This window comes from Stegodyphus dumicola, chromosome 5 (genome assembly GCF_044657685.1).
Source record: "Stegodyphus dumicola isolate Sdum_Otavi_A_Nest chromosome 5, ASM4465768v1".
Lineage (NCBI taxonomy): Eukaryota > Metazoa > Arthropoda > Arachnida > Araneae > Eresidae > Stegodyphus > Stegodyphus dumicola.
Window position 1 is genome coordinate 124,349,677 of NC_140772.1, and position 27,678 is coordinate 124,377,354.

Genomic DNA, 27,678 nt, shown 5'->3' on the forward strand with positions numbered 1-27,678 from the left:
TAGATGTTTTTTTAAGTTAAAACATGTTGCTGTGTACATGGATTCTTGTCAAATATTTTTGGTTAGAAACTTTACGTTTTTGCTATCTAAATTTTTTGTTTTTGTTTCGGATTTTTAGCTAAATTGTGTGTTCAAAACGTAGTTTTTGCATGTGCGAAAACCGCGTTTTTGGAGACATTTTAGGCTAAAAGTTCAAAATGTAGACAAAAAATTTAGATAATAATATGGCAGCGTGAAGTTATTTGGCGACTTGAGGGTGCATATCAGAGTAGTTCCAATGTTAAATATAGATATTGCCCTCAGAAATATTCAAAAATCATTTTTCAGGATTAATTTGGATTGATCAGATAAAGCACATTACGACTATCTGATAAAGGAAAGAGATATAATCATGGGGGCCTCTTAAGGGAAGCTGGTTGTATATTCATATTACACATTTAGAAAATTACATGAATGACTGCAGTTAGCAATTTTGCAGAGATTTGAACTGGATCAAACTACCAGTGGCTGCTTGGATTTATAAATAGAGAAAAGTTCTTACTGTTGAATGATAACTACCACCTACGTGCCTCTTGAAACACATAACAAAAAAACAGGATACTTGTTTTGCATGTTCTAGTTCATCTGCCTTACATCTTAGACACAATAACATTGCATTAAAATATTTCAGTACTTCTAACATTTCTTAGCTGTGAAATATTTTGAAACATGTTAAACAGTATATTGAACAATATTTGGCTTCTAAGTCACCTATAAGCTGATTTCCAGATGAGAAAATGTGAGAATGATAGCGATTACATAAGTGATCCATTGTGGGTGCTTTCTGTATGATGTAATTTTAAATTCAGCCACTAAAAATGACGTAATTTTTTAAATGACCGACTATGTTAAAAACAACTATAGACTTCCTATTCTTTTTTAACATATACAGGTTAAAATTGGTTTTTATAATACTACATATATTTTAACAAGATGCTGATTCAAAATTACAATATATGTTTATTACATATTATGAAATTAACATATTGTTATTAGATAAATTTTTACTGTCTAAAATTTTGTAGAAATAATGGATTATCAATTGCTTTTAATTTTTTATAGAGCTTTTTATGAATGGTTACATGATGAGGAAAGAAATACCAGAACATCCTTTGTAATAAATAGCTCATAGGGGAAAAAAATTCAAAATCCATTCTTCTCTAACTATGACAGGTAGCCGAAGTGGATTTTATAAATCTGAAGGGAAAAGAATATGGCAACTAAAAGCTCAAGGTTTAAAAAGTGTGGACAGACATGTACAGCTAGCATAAATATTAAAATTTACGAAAATAAAATTTCAATACAGTACTACAACACATACGAGTACTACAAGCACAATTTTAATTTAGGTCATGTTCATATTCCATAACCTCAAAAAGAAAAATATGTTAACTGCTCCTGTAAGTTTCTTTCTTTCTATATTAATAATTTAGAACAAACTATGAGAGATTAAATTATTATTTCAAGTCGCTTTAGAACTTTTAAGATGTTTAAGAGCTAATTTCACCCAGGAAATCTGTTTGCTAAATGAAAGTGTGCTATGATTAAAGAAAACATTTGTAAATAATCAAACTTTTGAAAATAACATCTGACTAATGTAATATGTATTGTCAATCACATAATAACAAAGATTTTACTTTTTTTTTTTTTTAATTTTTGCTGTAAATATTATTTGTTGAATATTTTATAGATAATAAAAATACATAATGAAAATTTTGTGCATGTGCTTAATGTTGTAGGTAATTTCGAATGCTTCATCCCAAAACTTTAATTCTTTATTCAGATTTGTGAGAAAAAAAACTTAACATTTATTAATAATAATGTGTATCCAACTCTTTATTAATTTCATAGAAAATTTTTATCTAGAATGTTGAATACTTGTAAATGCATTCACAGTCATCTACTTCCTTTTTTTATTAACAAAAAAGCTCATTAAGCTGTTCATTCATACAATGCTCCAAAAACGTCATCCTTATTACAAACAATGCATATTTTCCTATAGCTTTAAAATTAGTTAAATTATTTCCTTATACAAAATAGTTCCTTATGTTATCTCAAGAACGAAAACAGCAACTTCATGTGGCACTGAACTGCAGTTCAGAATTAATCATTTATAAACTTTCATTATGCAATAAATCTTTTTTTTTTTTTTTTTTTTTTTTAACTGAAGTTTGATAGTGATTCTGTATAAATTGCATTGGGTTTTCATCCGCAGAGAACTCGTTGGCGCTTCGGGAAAGAACCCTTTGGCGCAGTTGCAGTTTTACTCGCCAATGAGCCGAGCCGTAAGCGTGATATTTTGTAAACGTGGTTTTTAGTGATGTAAATTCAAGTTAGCAGACAATGGTAGTAAAAATTCACAGATAATAAGTATGTAGATATGAAACTAACAGGTTAAACGTGATATACGAAAATAAATTTCTGTTAAATTCAAGTTAGCACAGAAAACAATGTATTAAACATAACGGGAAGTAAAAATTCATTTAAAAAATAACAATTAGTATTCTTATACTTACGTTTACAATATACTTATATGTATTTTCTCTAATTCATATAGAATACTAATATTTCTATTACAAATGTCTTTTTTCACTATTAAGTACTTTGCCTGTTGATTGATGTATTTTGGTAAGAGCCATGCCCATGTAATAAATTAATGAATGCATGACCTTTAATATATCCATTTTACATACTTTTAAGTATTTTTTTTTTCAAGTTACTTGCATACAGCTTAAAGCATTTTACGTTGAAACAAATACCTATCCTTTTTCATAATATATTTCACAATACAAATAACCTTCAACAGTAATCAAATTTTCTTCAGTAGCATTTTTAATAAAACTAGAACTTTATACATTTTAAAATTATTATAGGGGTTGGAAACCTCATGGTTCTGCGTGCTTGCAGCTGTTAATAATTAAGAACATAACGTGAACAGCCATGTTACAAATTAGCATTCACCCCTCCCGCCATAATTTCTTCCTTTGATCCCGAACTGACGACCTGAGAACCGGCATCTTTCGACGAAAACTTCTTTAATTATGCGAAAATATTTCTATCTATTCGTTGTTAAAAAATTCAGAAAAAATAATAAAAAATAATATAAATCTCCAAATGCGAACAACGACAACCTTCGCATAAGCGAATAGGATGAATTAGCTAGGTTACCAGGTTTGAACTATTATCGCCAAAGTTGGCGATGTTTACATTTACCGGGTTCTCTGCGGAAGTGCTTCCATTGCATTCATAAACTGATAGAATAATAACTAATTGTACAGATATTTTTTATATGGCACAGATGCTTAAACACTGTGATGTCCTATAAATTATTTCATTTATGTTAATATAAAAGTTAACATGTAAAAATATTATTTTTGAAACTCGGATTAAATAATCAATGATTCAGCAACCGCCAAAATGCAAAAACAAGCAGCATCAGGAGATACTTTCAGAAGGCATAATAATCTAATATAGTATGGAAAACTTGAGATTATAAAAGAAAGTTATATTAGACTATAAAACTATCTGAACACTTTCACGTTTACATCGTCAGCCATTCACGATTACTCCGCCTATAAATGACGTCATTTTCAAGTCAAACATAATTGGCCAACATCAGAAGGGTACGGCGCAGAGTCTAGCTTGGGTGAGACTAAATTTCAACTTGGCAGGAAATTTTGATTGGTTGGCTCTGGTGACGTCATTTCAACGTCTCTCATGTGGTTTACAATCAAAACTCATCATGCGCCATGTTTGGTCATGACCAAAGATGGGTTCTTCTCTTGCTTTACCAAGATATCCGTATAGCCAGGGCTTAAATTGCGTCGGAGCCCACCGGAGGCTGGCTCAGATACTTATTAGTTTTAGGAAAAATTCATAATTTTAGCCGGAGCCCTAAATAAGAAGGCTTTGGCACTTCTTTTATGTAACTGAACAATAATTTCAGTAGAAACCTGGTCTTGGAAGCTTTATTTTTAATAATAAAATTATATTAAAAATTGCTTATTAAATTCTAATTTATCACTTTGCATTTTATTAAATTTTAATTATTTAATTACTTTAACCATTAATTTTTTTAATAATGAATTATTTAATTGTTAATGATTTTATTAGTCATCTTATTCTCTTATTTATTCTTGTTCCTCTTTCCTGAAGGTCTTCTATAGGGCTCTGGTACTTCTAATTTTTGAAATTAAACCCTGTGTATAGCTGACCGTTTTGTTTTTCTAATATGCTTCCTTAGGAATTATGACAGCCATATACTGGTAAAATGCCTTAGACCATTTACCAAAGCAAAGATCCGAAATGGTTTATATGGTAAATAAGAGAGTTCGTAAGGAAGGTTATATTGTAAGAATGTCGTTTGGTATGAAAACTTCAGTTTTCATAAAGGAAATTGGATAAAATGCAGATATTTTTTCCCCATGAGAGAAAAGTCCTAAAACTACTTCAACTGTTTTATTTTGTAAATGAAGATAAAATAGCGCCTGATATGTGTATGTACTAAAGAGGACTTCAATTATTTAGTGAAATAAATAAGGACAAAATACAAAATTTGAAATTGTAGTTTAAAATAGGTTTTTATTTGATTAAAGCACTCAAGAGCTAACTGCCTACAGGGAAGAATGCCTTCCTGGAGAACTTTCTAAGGGAAACTGGCTCATATACACGTTACACATGAGGAAAAACACGAAAACGCCTATGCAGCCATCCCAAATCATGTTTAGAATAAAAATTAATTTGTTATTTACTATCATTTGCAATTATTAGTGGTAAATATGTATTGAAATCCATTTAGAGCAAGATCTGCAAAGAAATGAATGCGGAAGAATCTAAATTCTCAGAAGAGATATGCAATTATCTGATTATAATTAGTAGAATGTGCTTTGAGTTAATCCATATTATGTAACGTTATCAAGTGGCTAAAAGTATAAAACACTGGTAATTAATTCTCCTTTCCTTGATTTGTAGTAGTTGAATGAAATGATCATAAGGTAATTTCATGACAAAGAAGCACTTAAAAGTCTCATGCCTGAAATCTGTTTGAATGTTTAGTCATAAGGGTACAAGATCTCAAAATATGTGTTAGAATGTGTCCACGGTCAAAAAAGGGTTGGAGTAACTCCTATACATTTTGTGTTCATTAAATAATCTTGTACAAATGATTAGGTAAAGGTTTTTAAGTCTTTTGCCATTAGTTGATCCATTAGCATGCTAATATAGTCTAACTTCATGCTTATTTTTACCCTATGTATCAATGATTTCTTATTATATACAGATAATATTAAGTTTTGGTCGTTATTCATACTGTCAATAAATCAATATGAAGAATACATTTGTGATTTAAATTAAAAACGATTAGTTCAGTGTTTACAGATTCATGTGATGTAATGAAAGTTTATAATAAAATTAAGAATATTCTGTGGTTTATTTTCTTAAATGAAACTTTGTTTTTCCTCTGGAAAAAAATCCAAATAGCTTTATGTAAGAATCATTAAAGAGATCTTCATCAATAACAATGTGTTAATTAATGGAAACTATATACTTGTGTCTATATCAATAATATTTTCCTTTGAAATCTGTGTATAAGCCTTAGTAATCTCAAGGTGTGAGATTTATAATGTTGTAATATTCTGAAAAATCACTTGACTTTAATATGTATGCAAGTTTCATGAAAAATTAAAAGCTGTATAATTTGCATCCATACATAAAAGCAAGAACTATGTATACATAAATTCTACAGTTTTACTGTGTGGAGCAAATCAACAAAAGCATTATCAAAGCATCACTATTAACAGTTTCATCACAAAACAACTACATTGCAGAGCATGTTTCCAAAGTATATCAATTTTTTAAAGTACTGATTCTACTGAAAATGTATTGTTTACAAGATAAATAAATAGCTCTTGCATGCTTCGCCACTTCATAAAATTTTTAAAGATTTTATTTTTATTTCTGTTATTGGTTGTCATATATCTGCATACTTTTGCAGCCCAATGATTTATTTACTGTATGAAATTTATTAATCAATTCTCTTGGAATAATTTAAGTTTTCACTATTCATAAATTGTTATTGTAATAACTAGCGATTCAAAAATGCTCAATAACAAAATACAGTAGCATTTTCAAAAACACTAAGATTTACACTTATATGAATTTAAGAATTTTAAAGCACTTATTATATTTTTGTGGCATTTTTAATCATTTATTTAGAGAAATACCAGCACACTCTCATTTGTCAGCAGATACTAAATTATGATTTTCCTTTGTAATAATCAAGTGCAATTGTTATTCCTGTTATGTTCTCTATCTGTATATGATGTTACTATCTATATTTGACTGAATCTGTAACTGCATATTTCATGCTGAAACTTTTAGTTCTTTTGCACATATTGTTGTGATACGTCCTAATAAACACATTATATGTCGATGTTTTGTAAAATGATGTTGCTAACTGTACTGTATGTGTACCATCAACTGGAGAACTTTACACTAATAATTTAGTAGTGAAATACTGCGACAGAATATGCAGATCAAAAATTGATTAATAAATTACTTGTGTAACTAGCAAGGATGAAGTAGTGACAAGATTAAGAGCCTTTTAAATTTATATACTGTTTTTAATTCATCATATTTTAATTTATAAACTATTTAGAGATTATTTTATATACAATATATTTACATGATAAGATATCAATATGCATGATCAAAAGAATCATGAATTATAAGAGTTTCATTATTTCCAATGGCATGTATAGCAGCTTTCTTGTATGAAGTTGTTGCAATATTTTCAGTACTGCATGGACGTTTTCTTTTCTTTCTCGTAGAAAAGAAATTCTTTTGTTTCTCTGCTTTTTTATTTGTAGGTTCATAGTTCACCATTTTCAATTTCGGCTTTTCGTTCTTTAATTTTGTAATCACTTTATTCAGTGTGTTTTCAATATCTCCCAAAGTTATATTATTTACTGTTGTTGATGTTACAAGTTTTGATATGATACTCAGTTGATCTATAATATGGTGCTTGGTTCCTGATTTTTTAAATTTTTGTGCTGATAGATCAAGAAAGGATTTTACATCATTTGATTCTTTAGTTTTAGCTGGCTGTTCTCTATTAGGTAATCTTGTCTTTAAAATTATTGCATGTATATGTTTACAGACACTTCCTTTAATCGTGGCATCTGTGCATGTGCATACAAATGCATCGTTACAAATTTTGCACCATTTACAAACAATGTTACAATTAATGCATTGTGTATGTATTTGAGTAACAGTATATTCAAGAGTAGGGTCACTTTCTGAAATCACATGCCAAGAAAACTCATTGATTTCTGTGATATTATTAGCTGGAAAATTTATTGCTCTGTTGTGTCGTAAATTTGTTTGGTTGATCTTTGATGTGTTTGGCCCTTTTGTTGTTTTGATAAATCTCTGGAACCATTTATCTTGCACCATATTAATAAGCTTCGCAATGCACCTATCAACCCTCTTGTTTTTCAATCCATCAAGATAAGAATATTTTAAAACTCGATGCAGTGCTTCAAGATGATTGTTAGTTGTGATGTTACATCTTTTTCTATAACATTTAGCCCACAACTCACATCTGTTTGCATAATTTGAAGCAAAATAATTAGCAAACTTGTCTGTATCTCTATCAGCAAAGAGTTTGCTGAGGAAATCAGATATCAGTGCTTCAAATTCTTTTATATCATGACATTCAGATACTACATTTAAAAATTTCAAAACTTCCTTTCATTTTGAGGGGATAATTGAATTTGCTGCTTGCAGCCATGCCTTTTTAACGTGCCAGGTGCATAGAATCCTAAATTTGGCATCACACATTACTGATGTCCATGCAGTATAATATACTGGTGCATCATCACTCATAAAGCAGTTTACAGACAACAGTCCAACTTTGTCCCTAATACACTGAAAAAATTTTTGCATTGAACCTAAATTTACTCTATTGCTTAGGCAAAAAGCAGCAGGAAATCCTGAATTAAACTCGTCTATGACTAAAACTGTCGATAATTGAAAATCGTAAGCATTGGTCCCATGTGTGCTATCGATGCATATGCTATCGGATCCAAACTTTAAAAGCATATGCTTTTGAACGTTTGTCATTATGATGATGCAGAAGTCACTAATTTCCAAGTGCTGATCTGCTGCTTCTCCTTGGAATTTTACAAAAAGAACTGGATTATCATCTAAACATTTCATTTTTTCTATCCAGATCCTTAAACTGACAGCATCAGTTGGATGATATTGTTCATCATTACCAATACAGTAAGAATTAGAAATGTTATGTATGTCTTTTTTTGTCAATAAATGCTCCCTGTAAATGTCTTCTTTAATACTATTCCTTGTGGAATCTAATATTTTCTGTGGTGGAATGCCTTCATTTAACTTACCTGAAAATATTGCATTTATATGATAATGTTGTATAATAATGTCTGTTTTATATTGAATTTCACAATCAAGTTCATAAAGAAACTTACCTGCAATCACTTCTCGCAAATCTTTTGTTAATGGCAAATGTTCTAGATCTACTGTGTGTCCCACGTGTGTTTGGAAATATAAAATCTTAATTATGCCATTACTGGTAACTTCAATAGTAGATGGACAGTGCCCCTCTATTTTGCAGGTACCTTGTGATTTTATAGCTCTTACACCTTTACTTTTAGAATTATAAAATCCAGATCGATTACAAAGGAAGTAACTCTTTTTCCCACCTTCTTTAAGAGTTATTGTACTTCTCAAAAAGTAAGAAATTTTTTCTCTTCGTTCTTCCTCACTTTTCCATTGTAAGAAATCTAAATTTGAAGGGTAAACATTAGCCTACATACAATATAAAAGCCCATTATAATTGTGAACTAGTGAATCTTTAAAACAAAATTACTAATTTAAAACTAACCAAAATCTTATTTTGGCACTGATTGTAAACATACTGGTCACTTTAGCAGAATATTTTTTCTCTTCAAGAAGAGGAACCTATGTCTAATTGCTCTCAAAACTGATAGTTTTATTTAAAATCTACACTGAAATAAAGTTGCCTAATTTTAAGTCAGAGGCGTAGCTAGAGGGGGGCATCTGTCCCCGGGCGCAGAATCCAAGGGGCGCCAAACTGATGTTACGACATTTTAGAATTAAATGTTTTTCATCCTTGGCAAGCAGTAGAGGGGCACGAAACCTTTAGTTGTCCCTGGGCGCTGAAAACCCTAGCTACGACTCTGTTTTAAGTTATACATTGGCATATTTTTCTTCCTATTTGACAGTTACTAGTACTCGTGTTCCAGCTAAACAAGACTTAAAACATATTCCCCAAAGTTATATAATAATGCAAGAAATTTATTCTTAAGAGACAAATTGTCATCAGACATTTTCCATAACATGAGTGTCATCTGGCCTATGTCTAAAGTAAAAAAACATTGTAGCCTGTTTCTTGATAACTGATACAATGTGTATAGGTTATTAAAATTTTAAGACATCGAATAAATTTCTTTAAGTTTTAAAATAACATATAATAAATTTTAAGCCTCATTTACATATAATAAAATAAGTGTCTATCATTATGATACTAAACTTACAATTGAAGGTTGCCACTTTATTAAAGATTTTACTAATTTTTTTATTAGGTCCACATCATTTTTGATATCTTTAATATACATATGCATTAAGAGATCCATTTGTGTAATAACAGGATAGTCTTTTTTTTTTTAATGGAGCACTGAATTACACGTATAAATAATTATGCAGCAGTGCATCTCTATATATGTTTTTATTATTTAGAAAATGTTTACTTCATATTTCAAATAGTTGAGGAAGAGAAATATTACTTTGAAATATTTTTACTGAAGAATAATGGGGGTTTATCAGGCTAACAGAAAAAAGCAAGATGCTAAGGAAATTATTCTGTTATCAATTATACTCACAAAAATAGATGTATTTTATTCCCCAGCTTGATGAATGAATTTGAAAAAATAGTAATTTGTACTCAGTTTGGGGCTATTCAAATTAAAAACGTTTATCGCAGAAAATGCAAATTTCTAATATCTTACCTTCATATGTATTAAATGTCATTTCAACGGAGTTAAGAGTGTATCCATGTTGATCTCTTGCGTGATTTCTTAACTCTTCAAACGTTCTACATGAAAAATTGCAGGCATTAATAGGACATTTCAAATTTCCTTCAGCCACAACAGGTACTTTATGTACTTCCCGAATGTGTTCATATAAAACCTTTTTCTTTTTGCAGCAGTACATACATTCAAATACTGCTATCTTTTCATATTCCATTGTTATAACAAAAAGTTATGTACTGCAATAGAAAATAAAAACTTATTTTGTCATCAGATATATTAAGAAATGAATAAAAACTAGTAGCATATGATATTAAAATATTTAATGTTTGACACAAAAAAATGGTAGCATATGATATTAAAATATTTAATGTTTGACACAAAAAATGGTAGCATATGATATTAAAATATTTAATGTTTGACTGAAACTAACACGGCTTGCTATTCTGAAACATTTTTCATTTTTCTTTGTTCAACAAAGGAAATTTCCGCTAAAGTTATCTGTTCTCAAAAGGCAATATATGAAAAATAAATAGATTACAAAAAGTTTGTCTCAAAAATAAATACTTTACAATAATTTGTAATCACATGTTTAATTACAAGCAAACAATGCCTAAATTACCAATTAAAATATTTTATCAAAAAACACTTTCAGCCCGCCAAAAAATATAACTGCAGAGCTCAGCAAACAAGCAACCGAAAATGGCAGGTAATCCTGTGGGGTAAATCTAAAACATCCCGCTTTTGACGTCACATGTGACGTGTACCGTTGACCAATCAAATTTTCCTGCCGAGTTGAAATTTAGTCGCTCCCGTCTAGGCTTCTCGTTAGATAGAGTGGTCACGAGTTGAGTTGAGTTGTTGGTAGACTGCTGGTTGAGTCAGGTAAAAAAGCCTATGTAAGAAAATGGAATTTGAATCGACTCATCAATTTATTCTGATACTTTTATCCTTTCTAGTTTTCCATGAAACTTTAACTTATTTCTCAGGTTTTCTGTTCATAATAACATATTCATTTACTGTCACATTTTTTAAATACTTAACGTTTCTAATTTATTCGTATATTTTATTTAATTTCCACATACTATTTTTTTTCATGCCTTTCATAAATTTCAGCATACCCTGATTTTTAACTTATATATTATATTTCACAAACGTTCCCGCACATCTTGTTTATTTGTTACATTACTTAATTTTAGTTGCAATTTCACACTTTTTTTTAAAGTTATAATGTTCAATATATTCTGAATTTTAACCTCATTTACTTTTTTTAAACCATTCTAGTATTCTATACACACTTTAACTTAGTGCTTTGAAATTCTATTTAAAAAGAAACGTTTATTTTTCGTGATCTTAGTTCTTTTACTAAATTTTCTACAGAATTTCTAATTTCTTTCACATGTTCAACAATATCTTCCTTACATTACCGAATATTTTTTTAAAAACTTAAGTCTATAACTGTTAATTGCTTTTCTTACGTTGATGATTTCCCTTCTGTGTTTATATTTCTTAATTCTAGTTTAACTTATTTATTATAATGTTTTTATTTCTGTCTCATCACTCGTAATTCCAACATTTTATCCCTTTTTATTCATTTTAACGATATGAATTGTTTTCATTTACTCCATATTCAAATATTTCCTTACAATTTTTTACATACTTGTTTTATTCTCCGATCATAATAGATCATCTACAGGTTTTACTCAGAAATTTCCATTCACAACTTTACAGTTTAATACCATTTATATCTAAATGTATTTCTTTCTCATATAGTTTTATGGTCTTCTAACATCATGTTTAGTTTTAAATCCCGATTACCTTTAAGTGAGTTGATAATTTTCATTTCTAATTTTACAACCACGTTCAGTGTTTCATCCACACATACCAAAATATTTCGTACATCTTCTGATTCTATGTCATATTTCAGTACTTCAAATGAATTTACACTGCTCACACTATTATTTTTTCATGTTTTAGAGACACTGACTATACTAATTTTACTATTTTTCCTACACTAATTGCATCTATGTCAGCACTCATGATAAACTAGCAATTGTTTTGCATCACATGCATAAAGAAATTCTTAAAACCAACTTTTTCAATATCGTACTCAAATTACTGTTTTCCAGATGGGAATTACCAGTATTCTTTGGTTTTACTCTGTTACATCTTTTTAAATTTTAACATCTTACTTTTAATTCTAACATACCTCTTTTGAACAGTTTTTTCTTTTAATGATAGCCTTACCTTATTTGTTCAAATTAATTCTTTAATTCACCTTCTTTACTACCTTTCAGTACCTTCATAATTCACTATGCAAACGCAATATCTTTCACTGACATTCTGTTTGATAATACTACAAGTTTCTTTAATTGACAAAAAGCGAATTATTTCTCATTTCAAAATAGAACTACAGTCAAAAGTCTTTAATCCGGACTCGTCGGGACTTCGGCTATTCCGGATTATAGATCATCAGTTTAAATCTGGTAAGATGGCATGCAGAAATTATAAAATTAAAAATATGAAACCGTAATTTATAAAATAATGAGCAATTATGATCTAAAGGGTATCAAAATTTACAAAAAAAGAAGCTTAATATTTATTTGTTTACTGTATTAAACATTTCTTTCAACGCGCGCATGCGTAAAGCATATCTTACTCATAGCCAAAATTAGAAAATTGCAACCAGAAAACTATTTGATTTGTATTCGTGATATTTATAATGACGAGGAATCTGATTTAAATCATATCGAAGACGGAGTACATCGTGATTAAATACTACATTTAGTAAGGAATTATAAGCCGAATAAAATAAAAACATCTGCCCTGAAGATAATGATAGTGCTGACAGATCAACTTCCAGTTCATTGCGCGCCGCGACGTCCCCCCCCCGCGCAGAGCAGCGTGAAATTGATAAACAGATTTCGGAACGGTTAGATAAACAAAGGATATGCCTTTATCCATTTTTTGTAGCAATTCGTTTTTTGTTTGATGGACATCGAAACATACTTTCGTTTTCTAGATCCTTTGGGAGCTCCAGCATCGGAAATTCTATTTGACATAATCGAAAGTTCAAGCTTACTTTTATAAAATTGCTCTTACAGTCTGCAAAAAATAATAAGCCGGATCTAATTCGAAGATTAAGGAACAACGCAATATCAACATTAACTGAAATAGATAATTTTAGCTTATACCGTCCGTTATACATTAAACGCGCACGCGAAAACGTATTCTGCGCTTGCGCAAACGCATACGCGCAGTCGTAAATGTCTTGCGCGCACGTGTAAAAACGCCTATGCGCGTGTGTCAACGCGGGGCATGCGCAGAAAGATTTTAGCTTTGAGGTTCGGATTATAGATCATTCCGGATTATGGGTGTCCGAATTAACGACTTTTGACTGTACTATATTTTTTGCACAAACATTACCTTCATCCATTCAAGACGCCCCTTAACCTGTAACTGACGTGGCGATAGGAAAGGAGACCATTATCGTATGCTCTTTCGACATTTGAGGTTTTTAGAACTTCTTTGACAAGTATATCAATACCATCGGACAATATACTTAACATTTTTACCCAGTTTAAAGGCAAGATACTGTTGTAAGAATGGTTTTAGTTAAATTTATAAGACAAATAAACACATTTTGTGCTAAATAGGCATAAACATTTAGATTCAGAAATTCCTGATTTACGCGCGTCTGCCTTTTTGGCCACTCTCTCTCTCAAAGCTGATATTACGCTCGGCCGTACTCAGGCCCTTGCTAAGCTTCGTAGTCAAATAAGTTAAGGGGGCCAACTCAATTTGATCCTTGATAGCTTCGGCTATACTTCTTTAGTTAATCTTAGTTTTAGTTTAATTCTCAGTCTTTTAAGTTCAAGTCCAAGTGCGGGCTTTGCTTGTACACTCCCAGGCGGAGTTTTGTTAAACTTATTGGAATAATAAAGGGTTTGCTACCCTTCTATCTTGTTGTTTCTTGTCACCGAACTCTAGCGTTTATTCGCTTATCAGTTCTTAGATTCCTCACTTCCAACATTAACTTCGAATTCCAAAGTGAGGTACTCTACACCATGATAATGCAATATGCACTTTTCCGATGCAGCGCTTAGTCTTTTCATGGTAACAGAAGATTATTTTTACATATATGACGCCCGATAGACTGGCTTTGCAAACAAGACATGAATGCTATTGTATCAGAGTGAAGAAATCATTTCGCTAATGTATTTTTTAGATAATTTTTGCTATTTAAGAATGGTACGTGTTTCTATATCATTCAGAATTGTCGTTAGATTCAAAAGCGAATATGAGGAATATATGTGATACAGAATTAAATTTGGAATTATGCGAAGAATTTTATTTACGAAATGAAGCTGATATTTTGCTAGATGAACTATCAAATTATGATTTTAAAAATATTAGTATTGAAATTAAAGGGAGTCAGTATATTCCACGAAGAAAAGTACTCGGTTTTGGTGATGAAGGACTTAGTTACGAATTCTCTGGAACGAGCATTTGTGCAGAGCCTTGGACTCAAACTCTTCTAAATGTAAAAGATTATATTGAAACGATAACTGGCAAAAAATATAATTTTGCTTTATTGAGCTTTTATCCTGACGGAGTTGCTAAAATTTCAATGCATAAAGACAATGAAACTTGTCTCGAACCTGAAAGTGATATACCTATCATCAGTTTAGGTGCAAAACGTCAAATGGTATTTACCAGGCGAAATTTCACATCTCGAAACGTGGACTTAACTTATGGATCTCTCCTTGTAATGAAACCACCAACGAATGAATTTTGGATGCACGGATTACCCTCTCAACCTGACGTTAAAGATCCTAGAATTAGTGTCACATTCCGTAACATAAAAATTTCGAAAATTAAAAAACGACGCTTGGAAGATAATGAGGATGAACTTCCAGAGGATGACTGGTTTGTCCACTATATGAAATCTGTTCCTGAAAATATCTTCCTGCCGAATAATCGAGAACAGAAAAAAGAAAGTTCGAAGTTGATTGCTCAGTGGACTCTTGGTTGGGGATATTTTGTGTCCATAAATCAGTTTGAAAACGGAATGAACATTCATTTACGTGAATGTGTGGAACAAAATAAAATATTATACCCTACTACACGCGGTGTTGTTATAACTCCTGCAACATGGCAAGAATTTTCCTCAAAAATATATGAATTTAATCTTGTCTATACGAGTGCCAGCATCATTTGTAATAATGAGTTGGTAGTTTTCAACAAAGAAGGTGAGTGTATTTTTCAACAAGTTTTTAAACAAGATGAAAATTCTTTTAAACTAAAACCTACATAAATAAAAGTAAACTGTGATATTTAAAAAAAGTTGAAAGAAATTATTCCTGATGTAATACTTTATATAAAAGTATTTTTGAAATTATTTTACCGTTGCAAATCAAATGTAAAAACAATTGTTAAGATGTGGCAAGTGATGATGATGAACTTTTTAAAGAACTCATAAACTCCATCAAAACTGAATTAAATTCAGTGATTAAAAAACTATTTAAATGCGAAGGTTGCATTGTAAATCATCCTTCACAAACAAGACATGATTGCATTATAATAAGTGTTGATGACAGAATTAAATATATTGGTGAAGATATATTTTTATGTATTAATTTTAAAAATATAAGAGATTCTTTAAGGCAGAAAAAAATTGTTCATTTATTTTGTGTGATAGGTTTTTTAAATCGAAATGTTATGAGGATTATAAAAATGTATTAATATACAGCTATTCTATTTAAATTTCTGTGTTTGGTTGATGTTATGACTATTTTTTTTTCCTTATGTTTTTTTTTAAAGAAATATATTGAAATTTTAGTTTTAATTTAAAAGCAAACATGTATATCAAATGTCAGTAAATGGATATTGCTGTTAATTTGATATTAACTAATGAAAGAAAATTCTAAGTATATTTTATGTATAATACGGAAACTTGTTCTTTGGAAATAAATAAATGTATTTAAATAGAAAAGATTCTTGGTGAAATGAATGTATTTTTATTATTTATAACAATTTTTTTAAGTATTATATGTTTACAATGCAGTATATGCTTAAAGTGATTTACTCGTGTTGAAAATTTAAGAGTTTATGAAGCGATTATTCGCTGAAGTTTTACTTATGTGATATATTTGCAAGGTTTCTTGAATACGAGAATTCTGAAGAGATATTTGAAATCTCATGAAAGAAACATCAGATGTAGTGTATGTTCTAAGAAATTTAAGTTTATAGTTTGAAAAGTCGCGAAGCTTCTCGTCTTAGAATTTTGTAGTGAATAATCACAAGTTCTCTTCATGTAAAAAGGATATGAAAACTTATAAAGTTACTTTTAAGAGTAAGTCATGATAAAAAATATTTAGTGAGCATGAGAATTTAAAACAATATGAAACTTTACATCATATTGAATCTTCGGACATTTTTTCAAGTAAAACAGAATTTGAAGAAAATCTCACGAAACTTTTTTTTTAAATGTTGCCGCTGTCAAAAGAAACAGAAATATGCTGATGATGATGTTTTGAAACAGCATGATACTTCTCTTCATATAAATTGCATCCATTGTTTACAAGTGTTTAAAAGAAAAAGTGATCTCTTACACCACATTCGAATGCGACATGGTTTGATGCGAATCTTACAAAAACGAAGAAATGTTGACATCGTTAATACATGCAAGTCTTCTAAAATCGCAAGTCTTAATAGTATGTTCGCAATTGAATCGATTTGCTAGAACATAGAAAATGATCATGTCTTAGATGTACTTCTTGAATATATAAAATTGTAGTTATTAGGAAAAAAAATGAGTTATGGTGTAGTGTTACAGTGAGTTATGATATCGGTGTTTGAAATGGTAATCAATAGTTACATTTAAAATGTGTCGTGAGTGTGAAAATGTAGAAATAAAAGAGCTTTGGCGAATTTAATAAACGTGGTTCAATGTGGTTGATGGGAAAATTTGTTCCATGTGAATTAAATAGTGAAAGATATGAACCTCTTTCTCTCAATAGTTAATTATTCAATTGTAAGACAATTAAATTTTAAATATATATGTATATAGTACATGTAATGATTAATATTACATTGATTAATGTAAATAATACATGATGATATGTGTATTAACATAGTGAATGTTCGCTTTTATGAAGTTCTAAGCATTACTTTAAATACCATTCATAAAACTTTTATCTGATATATACAAACATGACAATATCTATTGAGTTTTCGTTTGTTCTTTGGAATGTATGAAAGTTTGAATATTTTTTAAAATTTAATGTAGATTGTAGTAAAATATCTGTATCTTTCTTCATTTCAATCGGTAATATCTGTATGCTGGTAAAGGTACGTATGGTTCGTAAGAGTTATACTGTGAGAGTCGTAGCTAGGATTTTTAGCGCCCAGGGACAACTGAAGATTTCGCGCCCCCTACTGCTTGCCAAGAATGGAAAACATTTAATTCTAAAATGTCGTAACATCAGTTTGGCGCCCCTTGGATTCTGCGCCCGGGGACAGATGCCCCCCTTGCCCCCCTCTAGCTACGCCCCTGTATATTGTGTCACATTTTTGACAATCTTTCATTCATATTATCTAATAAGAGAATTACTGAAATTAGTAAAGTAATGAAAATCAACGTTATTGAAAGAAAACTCTAAAAGCATTTACATTTCCAGAAATATATCAAAGTTCCTTTTCTTAAAAACAGCAGGTGTATCGTAGTTTTTATTTCTATTTCGTTAAAAGCTGAACTTGTAAAATAAAAATTTTCTATTAGTGTAAGGTAAACAAAAAAATCAAGAGACAATCTGTATCATGAATAAAATTTAAGTCTTACATCGGATTAAAAAGAAATATTCTGAATCTAAATGTTTATGCCTATTTAGCACAAAATGTGTTTATTTGTCTTATAAATTTAACTAAAACCATTCTTATAACAGTATGTTGCCTTTAAACTGGGTAAAAATGTTAAGTATATTTTCTGATGGTATTGACATACTTGTTAAAGAAGTTCTAAAAACCTCAAATGTCGAAAGAGCATACGATAATAGTCTCCTTTCCTATCGCTACGTCAGTTACAGTTAAGGGGCGTCTTGAATGGATGAAGGTAATGTTTGTGCAAAAATATACAGGGTTCGTACACATTTCCTTACATGAAAATTAAGGACTTTTAAGGACTTTTAAGGACCATCAAAGAAAAAATTAAGGACCTATCAGCAAACAAAACAAAAAAAAACAAAAAAAAAAAAAAAAAAAAAAAAAACGAATAGAATAAAGCAATTATCCATACAACCGACTTCATGCTTGTAATTTCACTTTAAGAAACTAACAGAAGTGTGTATTATGCACTATTATTAAATTCAATTTAATACTTACCATAAAACAATTTTGAAAATTAAACTAACTCCCTACAAGTTATGAAGTAGAATAACATTAAATTAGGAACATAATTTCTTGAAAAACATGTATAAGTGTATTTTACACTAATAACAGTCACTATTTTAAAGATTTAATGATTATTATTTAACTTATTTGATATTTATTTAAACACAGGTTGACTGTACTATTATAATCATAATGTAAGAATATTTTGCAGATTAAAATAACTGATTTGTAAACATACAATTTATTTCCTTGGTTTTTTGAAAGATACTAGAATAATAAACTGTACAATAAAAGATACAAAACATTTGTGCTTTTTTTAAATCTGAAATCTTTTCAGCTATTTTAACATCTAATTTATTTATGTCTATTTCCTTTTCTTTAACTATTCTTCTAAGTTTATTTGCTTTGATAAACAAATCAATGTTCATGCTGGTCTCAGCTTCATCTGCTAAAGCATCTACTTTTTCATTAATATCTTTAATGTCCCTTTGAAGAAATTTTTTCTTCTGCTTCATATAATCAATTTTCTTCCTCAATAATTTTTCTTTTCCTCTTTGAATTTTCAGATTTAGTTAAAGATTTTTGTTCTTCTAAATACTGCATATATTTAGACCTTGCAGAAGCTGCTGCTGATCTCATTTCTTTATTAATTTCGATATTAAGAATACCTCCAGAAAATTTTATGTAATCAAATACTGTGCATTGAAAAATGTATGATGAGTCACTTAAATTTTCAATTTCAATTGCTTTATTTACAGAGAAGTCCCTTTCCACAGAGGCCTGTCCATATGACAAGATAAGAATCATTTTCACTATTTTCCATACTTTTGAATAGTGAAAATCATGAAAATAAGAAGTGAGAAATGTGTCAAGAGAAAGATTTTGAGGATCAAAAGCAGAAAATTCATGTAAATTTGTCTTAATTACTTTGTCTAGAATCTCTCCAAACTGCAGCAGAATTTCATCACAATTATCTTGTAAAACACGTTTATTCCGCGTTAATACCGTTAGAACTATTTTCATTTTGTTCTGGGCTTTTTCTGGACATTTAGCCATCAATTGTGGGTTTATACAAAACGCATTTCGAATAAGAGAATAATTTATTGAACATTTAGACATTAAGTGTTGTACCATTGTTAAGACACATTGTTGACCTTCTTGTTTCAATGCAAAACTTTCAGCTTGTGAAATGTCCTTCTTGCGGCATTTATCATTCATTAACTGCTCAGCAATGAATCCCAAATAAACTTTACTTTTATCATTATAACAATTTGGATCATTAAAATTAAATTTATAAAGATTTTCTGCTTTAGTTATTTTTGAATATTCTAGTTTCAAAATTTTAAAGTGCTGAAGGCAATCATTTACAAGTTTTAAGATATCTTCAGCAAAAAAGGGAATAAGTGGTTTATCACTTTGATAATATTCAAGGAAAGGCAATAATATTTTCTACAGAGAGCGAAAAAAATTTAATTTTATAAGAAATGTTTTATCTTTAGTTGCCTCCAAAATATTTGAGAAGGATTTCGATGAATTTTTTTTAAACTTCCCCATTTCAACTTCTTTAATGTACAGTAGCAAGTCATCCCATATTTCAATGGCTCTTTCAACTGCTGGGACATTTTGCAACCATCGGTAAAAGCAGAACTTTACAGGTAGCTTTTTTAAGCCAGATATACTTAAAAAATCTTCACGTCTTGCAGGAGAATCTTTAAAAATCCAATATAAGGAGGATAAGAATGATGGAATGTCCCAGCCAGTGGATGACATCCTATGCTTGAAAGCATTGTTAAGAATGCGTAAACCACATGTCCCTAATGTCAAGCATTGAATGTTATATTCCTTTGTCAAGTCCTGTTGCAATAAATCATAAAATTTCCAGTTTACTGCAGGACCATCCATCGATATTTGTAAGAGTTTTGACAAGTCTAGTTTTTCAACACATTCATAAAATTTGGATAAAATAATTTCACTTGTTGCATGCCCTATAAATGCAGAAGTAAGGTACTGAGTTCTGACCTTATTTTCGTGATGCCAGTACCTCACATAAATATCTAGTTGCTTCTTTTGATTTGTCAGATTAAGAGTCTCATCAAATAGTAATGTAAAAAACTCAGCATTTTTACAATGCTTTAGTAACAAAGTTTTAAAATAAAGGCCAAGGCCAAAATAACAGATATAAGCACATTTCTTTTCACCACATGAAAACTTTTTTGCAATGGAACTATCCGGGAACATTTTAGTGAATAACAGCCCAATATCATTGCACGATTTAAAAGAATAATGGCTTTTGATGCACTTAAAATCCCACAATATTTCTGCATCTGTAACTTCAGATTTGAAAAGAAAAGAATTGATTTTATTGTTTTCTACACCCATTGATGTTGAATTAAGAATAACTGATTTGTTATTCACATAAAGTCAGAACCAGCGCCAGAGCTCGCATGGCCGCACCAGGCAGCAGAATTTAGGGAAGTTAAACAAAAGTTTTTCATTGCGATTACAATGCCCCAATCATCAATCAATTAACGGAGGGCGAAATCTGTAGTATGGTTCTAAATCCAGAAAATACAGCTACCGATAGTGAAGAAAGTAACAGAGAGGTTACTGAACGAGAAAAAATTTTGATTGACAAGTTATTCGGAATTCTCGACACAGCAATTACAGGACTTGAACAATGGAAGTTAATAACTCAACAAAAAATTATATGTCTATAGTATTAGTCTAAAGTATTAGCAGAAAAAACAACTCACATTGAAAGAAATGTTTGATAAAGTAACCATATAAATATTAAGCTCTTTTCTTTTGTAAATTTTGATAGCCTTTAAATCATAAATGCTTCAATATTTCATAAATCACGATTTCATATTTTCAATTTTATAATTTCTACGTGCCATCTTAGTAGATTTAAAATGATCTAATATCCGGAAAAATCTCAAATCTGGGATCGCCGAAGTCCCGACCTCGGACTTTGTACTGTATAAATAATACGGAATGTATATTTTCAGTTAAACTTCTACCCAATAACTTTAGTAATTCATGAAAGTTAATTTTGCGTCTATTTAATTCAGGAAAATTAGTTTCAATTAGTTGTTTTCAGCTTTAAAAATATTAAACATTTTTTAATTAGTTAGTTGTTTTCAACTAATAATTGTATCGCCATTAGCAAAAATAATGCATTACTATCAACAGTATAGGATTAAACCAAATACTTAATTGTCTATTGAAGCTTCAAAACGTATTTCCGAACTTCACTTTTTCTCGGCTAGCGTTACCGAATTTGCCCTTGGCGACCTAAAATCGAAATGGAGCCATCAGATTTCCCACGAAATCGATAACAGACCCTCTGCAGAAATAAACTCATAATCCCGATATCCCATACATATAGTATGTGCAAAAGAGAATAAACTCCGTAGAAGGTGATAAAAAATTAATTTATGCCTTAATTGAAACAAACACAGAAATTAAGCTAAGCAAAACCGTGTAAAAACAAATTGAAATGATAAAACGAAACTTAATTTTCATGTGAATTTTCAGCGCTGACTCTCCCATTATAGAAATTTCAATTTGTTTCAGACAAAGACCACATTTAGCTTTATAAAGATTGTCATCCATCAATATCCAGTCTTTGTAGTCAGCTTGATGAAGCCACAGTTTATTGAAAATGCACTTTTCAGGCATCTCGTTCCTATTGGCGTCGGAAGGGTTGTGGCTTTCCAGGTTGGGATTGCTCTAATTTTGGCAAATATTTTCAGAATCCCCCCCCCCCCCCATTTTTTTTTCTCGAGCACCTTCATCATCACTTTCGCCTCTTAAAGAACTTCCGGCTTCCATGGACCTTATAAGAAATAGACTAACCCAAACGGGTTTTCTCCCTTGTCTGAGGCGTTGCCGGCTGTCACCTTGATCACATCCGGAGGAGTAGGGACGATTTGCAGAAATTTAACATAGGTTGCCTATTGCAGCGTGTGTAATTGTCAAGAAAAAGCTGGTTCACAAATTAGAGTACCGCCTCAGTTCACAAATTAGAGTTTCTACATATTTTTATTTTTGAAATTGAGATCGATTTTTAAAAATTTAGCATATTTTTCAAACATAGTTAACGTTCCACATAATTATAAAGCTGTTGCATGCTTTCAGGACTGGATATTTTTTAGCTTTTACTATGCTGTAAGGAAATTTGTAATTACTTCTTTTAGAAAATAATATTTTAAATCTGAACTAATAGAAAATTTCAAACAAGCAATTTTATTGGTGTAAAGAAGTAAAAAATACTAAAGTATTTAAAACCGAATTTTTGTTTTAAATATTTTAGTTAGTAAGTTTTGTTTAAAATTCTAAATTGTACTATTTTTTTTAAAATTATAGATGAGTATTATAGCACAATTTCTATATAGGAATTTTATTTCAATTATATTTTATAATACATCATGGTGATAAACACTTTTGTCTCTTTAAAAATTTTTATACATTTAATTCTAATATTAGAATTGTATTTAACCGTAATAATTAATTTTGCTTGTATTTTATAGTGATTATTTTTTTTAAATTTATTTTTAGTTCTGCATAAGATTTTTTTTAATTACTGTCAATTTAATTTATTAGCCCAAAGGGGCGGTAGCCTAGAAAGGCTGTTAGTTTCGAAGCGGCATTTTGCGCTGTTTTACTATAAATGTCCGTGTCTCCTTGCAAATTGTTGTTACCAAATATTATCGCCCTGTATTACATGTAAAGAAATTAAATAATGAAGAATCTGCATGAATACATGTATGTTTCTCGCACTGTGAGAAAAACGACAGTATCTAGAGCCATCAAATTTTGAATAATGTAATCGTCCACCCGAACATGGGCATCCGGACGGCCGAATTTTAAATTTGTTTTAATCTATTTCCTATTTTGTAAAACTTTATCGAATTTTTGATTAACAAACTCAACGAGTTCAGAGCGAGCACTGTACGGAAAATAACAGTTTTATCTTCAGTGCGGAAATTCTAAAGATATGCTGTTTTCAAATATATGTGGTTTACGGACGAAGAACATGATATTCAATAAATATAGGTAACACACAAAACTTTAAAAAAAAAAAAAAAAAAAGGTTTCTTTTGGGCGTAATATAAAATGAGAGCTTCTAGATTTTATTTTATCTTTTTTTTTCCCTTCATTACGCTCAGAAAATTTTATGCTCCGAATTTTATGAATTAATAAAATAACTAATCCACTTTAATGTTAATAATTTAATGATCATGTAATCAAATAAATATGATCGTTTTTTAATGTTTGGAAAATCACTGCCTGAAAATGTTCATTAAATTAAAACGAAATTATCAGATCTTGTTTAATTTTACCTTATTTATTTCACATAATCGCGTACTATCTATTTTATTTAATTTTACGCCAAATTAAATTCATGAATTTTAGGCTTAGAGTTTTTACCAAAGTAAAGATGTTTGTACAAGAATTATGCGTGAAAAAAATGCGCGAAATGCAGTAAAAACTGCTTTAATGAGATATATTAAATCCTATTTGGAAAAACTGTGGCTTTCATAATCTCATCACTATACAACGTATCACATTTAATAATTAAAAAGAGTTATGTGATACAAACGCCATAGGTTTCAGTGTTAAAGTAAACCAGATCGTCAGTAGTAAGCGCAGGTACTCAGCCGACGCCCGAGGCTATAGGGGGCGTGGTGTCCGCCATCTTGGATCACGTGACACCCGAAAGTGACGATATCAGCGCCATCTTGGATTTCCCTGAAAGGGACGCATTGGAATGACGTCATCATAGTTCCGTTGTTATTCTGTGGCAACGACAATATGTTCGAAAGTTTTTATTTTTTTGTACCAGCGACAATACTTGTTTATGTTTATGGCAACGGCATCTTGAGCCATGTGTTTGGAATGACACCATTTTAATTTATTATTTTTAATTATTTAATACGTCATTATTTTAATTACGTTTAATTAATTTTTATGGAATTTAATATTATTTTCCCTGAATTTTAAAAATATCGCCACGATCGGGATTCGAACCCGCCATCTCTGAGATGAAAGACCTGAACGTTACCACACGGCTACCCGGTCGTCTTATCAGACTTGTTATTTGAAATCCTCTTTGTCCCTTTGACTTTTTTGCACCATTGATGTCATAAGGCTGAAAGTCTGCGCAATGCGCTTTGACATGAAAACCGCGTCACACATATTTGTTTTTTACACGACGGCTAGGATTTCTTTTGGCTTCTTAATCATTACTTTATTCATTGCTGTTTTAAATGTAAGATTTTCCCACAGTTTAATTTTTTTATTATTAAGGTATTTTAATTGTTTTCATTTTTCATCTCATTTTACTATTTTTTGAGTTATTAGTTAATTTATTAATTTTTGATTTAATATGTTTTTCCTTTCCCAAACATAAATTTTATTTTTAACTTTCACAAATTGACTTTTATTTCTATAAAAGTGAATTTACATTTTCTTTTTCCTTTTTTAAGTTTTTTTTTCCCAAATTTATTCCTTTTCGTATTTTTACTTTTTTTTATATTTAACTTTCTTTTTGGTTTTACAAAAGTAATATTTATTTTTAAGAATTGAATTTTTCCTTTTCACTTTTTTATTTTGCAAAAGTTTTTTTTCCAAAATTTATTCCTTTTCGTATTTTTACTTTACTTCATTTTAATTTTTTGTTTAAACTTTTTTTTTTGGTTTTACAAAAGTAATATTTATTTTTACCAATTTAATTTTTCTTTTCCGCAATATTTATTTTTACGAATTGAATTTTTCCTTTTCACTTTTTTATTTTGCAAAAGTTTTTTTTCCAAAATTTATTCCTTTTCGTATTTTTACTTTACTTTATTTTAATTTTTTGTATAAACGTTTTTTTTTTTTGTTTTACAAAAGTAATATTTATTTTTACAAATTTAATTTTTCCTTTCCGTTTTTTATTTTAAAAAAAGGTGTCGCTACATTTTTTATCTTTATTTTTTTTTACAAAAGTAATATTTAGTTTCACAGCTTTAATTTTTTTTGAGTTTTTTGTTTACACAAATGCAGTTTTTTGTTTTTTCCTTATGCATTTTACTTCCAAAAGTAAATTTCATTTTTTTTTCCATTTCCTTTAAAATTTTTTATTACATTTTTATTTTACCGTTAACTTTTTTCCCTTGTTCTAAATACAATATGATGTTACATTTCCATTTCTCCAAAAGTAAACTGACATACATTCCTCTGTCTTTGAAATTTTAAGCTGGAACTTACATGCATATAAATTCACTAGATGATATTCTCTGTAACTTTAAACCAATATACACAATTTTCATTCTATATAGTTTAACTGGAATACTACATTTCTTACTTTTTTACTACTAAGTTGGAGATACTCAGAACCTTTTCTTCTAATGTATTGTACTAACTATTAACGACTGTATTAACTTTTTGGTCAACTATACCACACTTCGCTGATTCTCTGCTTAAATGCTTAAATGCTAATTGCTTATGCTTATATTAGCCCAGTTGGGCTTTAATAAGCTATATTGATCTAATCCCCTAAGGACAATCAGAATGTCAACTATCAGCTAGTTCCCAGCCGGGAAATCGGAGCGGGTAAGGAAAAGAGGGCCCATCGGCCATAGTGACAAAGTCCAATCATCAAAGTAACTTAACTCTTACCCCTGAGACAAGAGTAATAATCACGTGTATGGAGCTATGAAGATGCAAAAGAAATGAAAATACATGAAATGTGCATAGGATACAGTGTTGAACATGTAATAAACAAATGAAAGTGAAGTAATGTACGCATAAAAATGTGTTAATCTTCTCTTGGATTAGTTAAACCATCGGCATTTAGAACCGTGGGAGCACCTAGCCATTCTTCTACTTTCATTCTAACTTGGGTCTCAAAGTGAATATTACGAGGTGTCTGATTGGGAGAAAACTGCTTTTCAAGATGTGAAGCGAAAATTTGGCATTTGTCAGTATCTGAATAAGCAGTCACGCCGTTGGCAATAATTGGCCTATCACACTGATGCGTCTTCTTTAACATTTTTGTAAACTGCCAGAAGGCATAACTGTCTAAGTTTAACTCCTCTATTTTATTATTCCAAGCCTCACACTTTAATTTATGCATTTCAAGCTTAATATGCTTACTGATCCTATTTAACTCCGTTTTAATAATTGGGTCCCAGGTGATATTATACCTCCTTCGCAGCCTGTTTCTTTCGGCTATGAGAGATTTGATGTACCTTGGAATCTTAGTAACCTTTGTGGCCTCATAGTAAGAGTCATTAAGACTTGTAGTAAACTTCGCTGATTCTCTTTTACACGTCTTACTTTTATTCAAAGGAATCACCAAACTATGTCTGACAAATGTAATTTTTACACTTTCCATTTACACATTTACCCTTATATTTGACTTATAAAACATATTCATGCTGTATTTCTGATTCCTTTTCCCCATAATAAATACAGGCTTACACATGTTTCTTTATTGTAAGACTGACTTTAAACAAATCTTATAAGGAGCAATAAATTTTCATGATATGAAGCCCACTCAAACCAATGCATGGAGCATTTCTACCCAGTTAAGTTTGGATACCAATAGTACTTCATTTCTTCTTATTTTACTCTAGAGACATTTATACATATATATTCAGAACACTCCCTTTTATTCAGTAAGATTCATTTATACTACTAACACAAATTTTGCTAATTCTTTGAAATATTTTACAAAAATATCTTGTATTTTCTTGCACATATCCTACTTAAATCACCAAATATACACTGAACCTTGATTTTTCCTTCATGTGAAAACGTCACTCGGATTCTTAATATGATTCCACCATTTACCGCAAAACTTTAAAAACGCTACTCTATTTGAACTTATCACAGTCTAACTCTCTTAACATGGTACAGAAGATTGAATTATATTTTAACTACAGAGAAGAATATCTACATTGTAACGTATTATTTTAAATTTGAATTATAGTCACATTTTGTGAAGGAGAACTTAAAGTCTATAATGCACATGGAATTAATATTCAGCCATGGAAATGAAACTTTATCGCATTTTTCTCAATTTGAAATATAAAAATTTGTTAACTTGGAATATTTTTAACGTATTCATTGTAACTTAATTGAAAAAGACCCATATTTCGCATTGTCAATAATTTATTTAGCA

General features: G+C 30.1%; 1 long non-coding RNA gene across 1 annotated transcript in view; it reads left to right on the forward strand.

The window, feature by feature from the left end:
- Positions 1 to 1,145: 1,145 nt before the first annotated feature.
- The window catches only part of LOC146997226 (uncharacterized), a 37,670-nt gene continuing 11,137 nt past the window's right edge, over positions 1,146 to 27,678 (forward strand). Inside the window, exon 1 of the long non-coding RNA XR_015041219.1 lies at positions 1,146 to 1,439. This is a non-coding gene — a long non-coding RNA (uncharacterized LOC146997226). The remainder of the gene's footprint in view (positions 1,440 to 27,678) is intronic.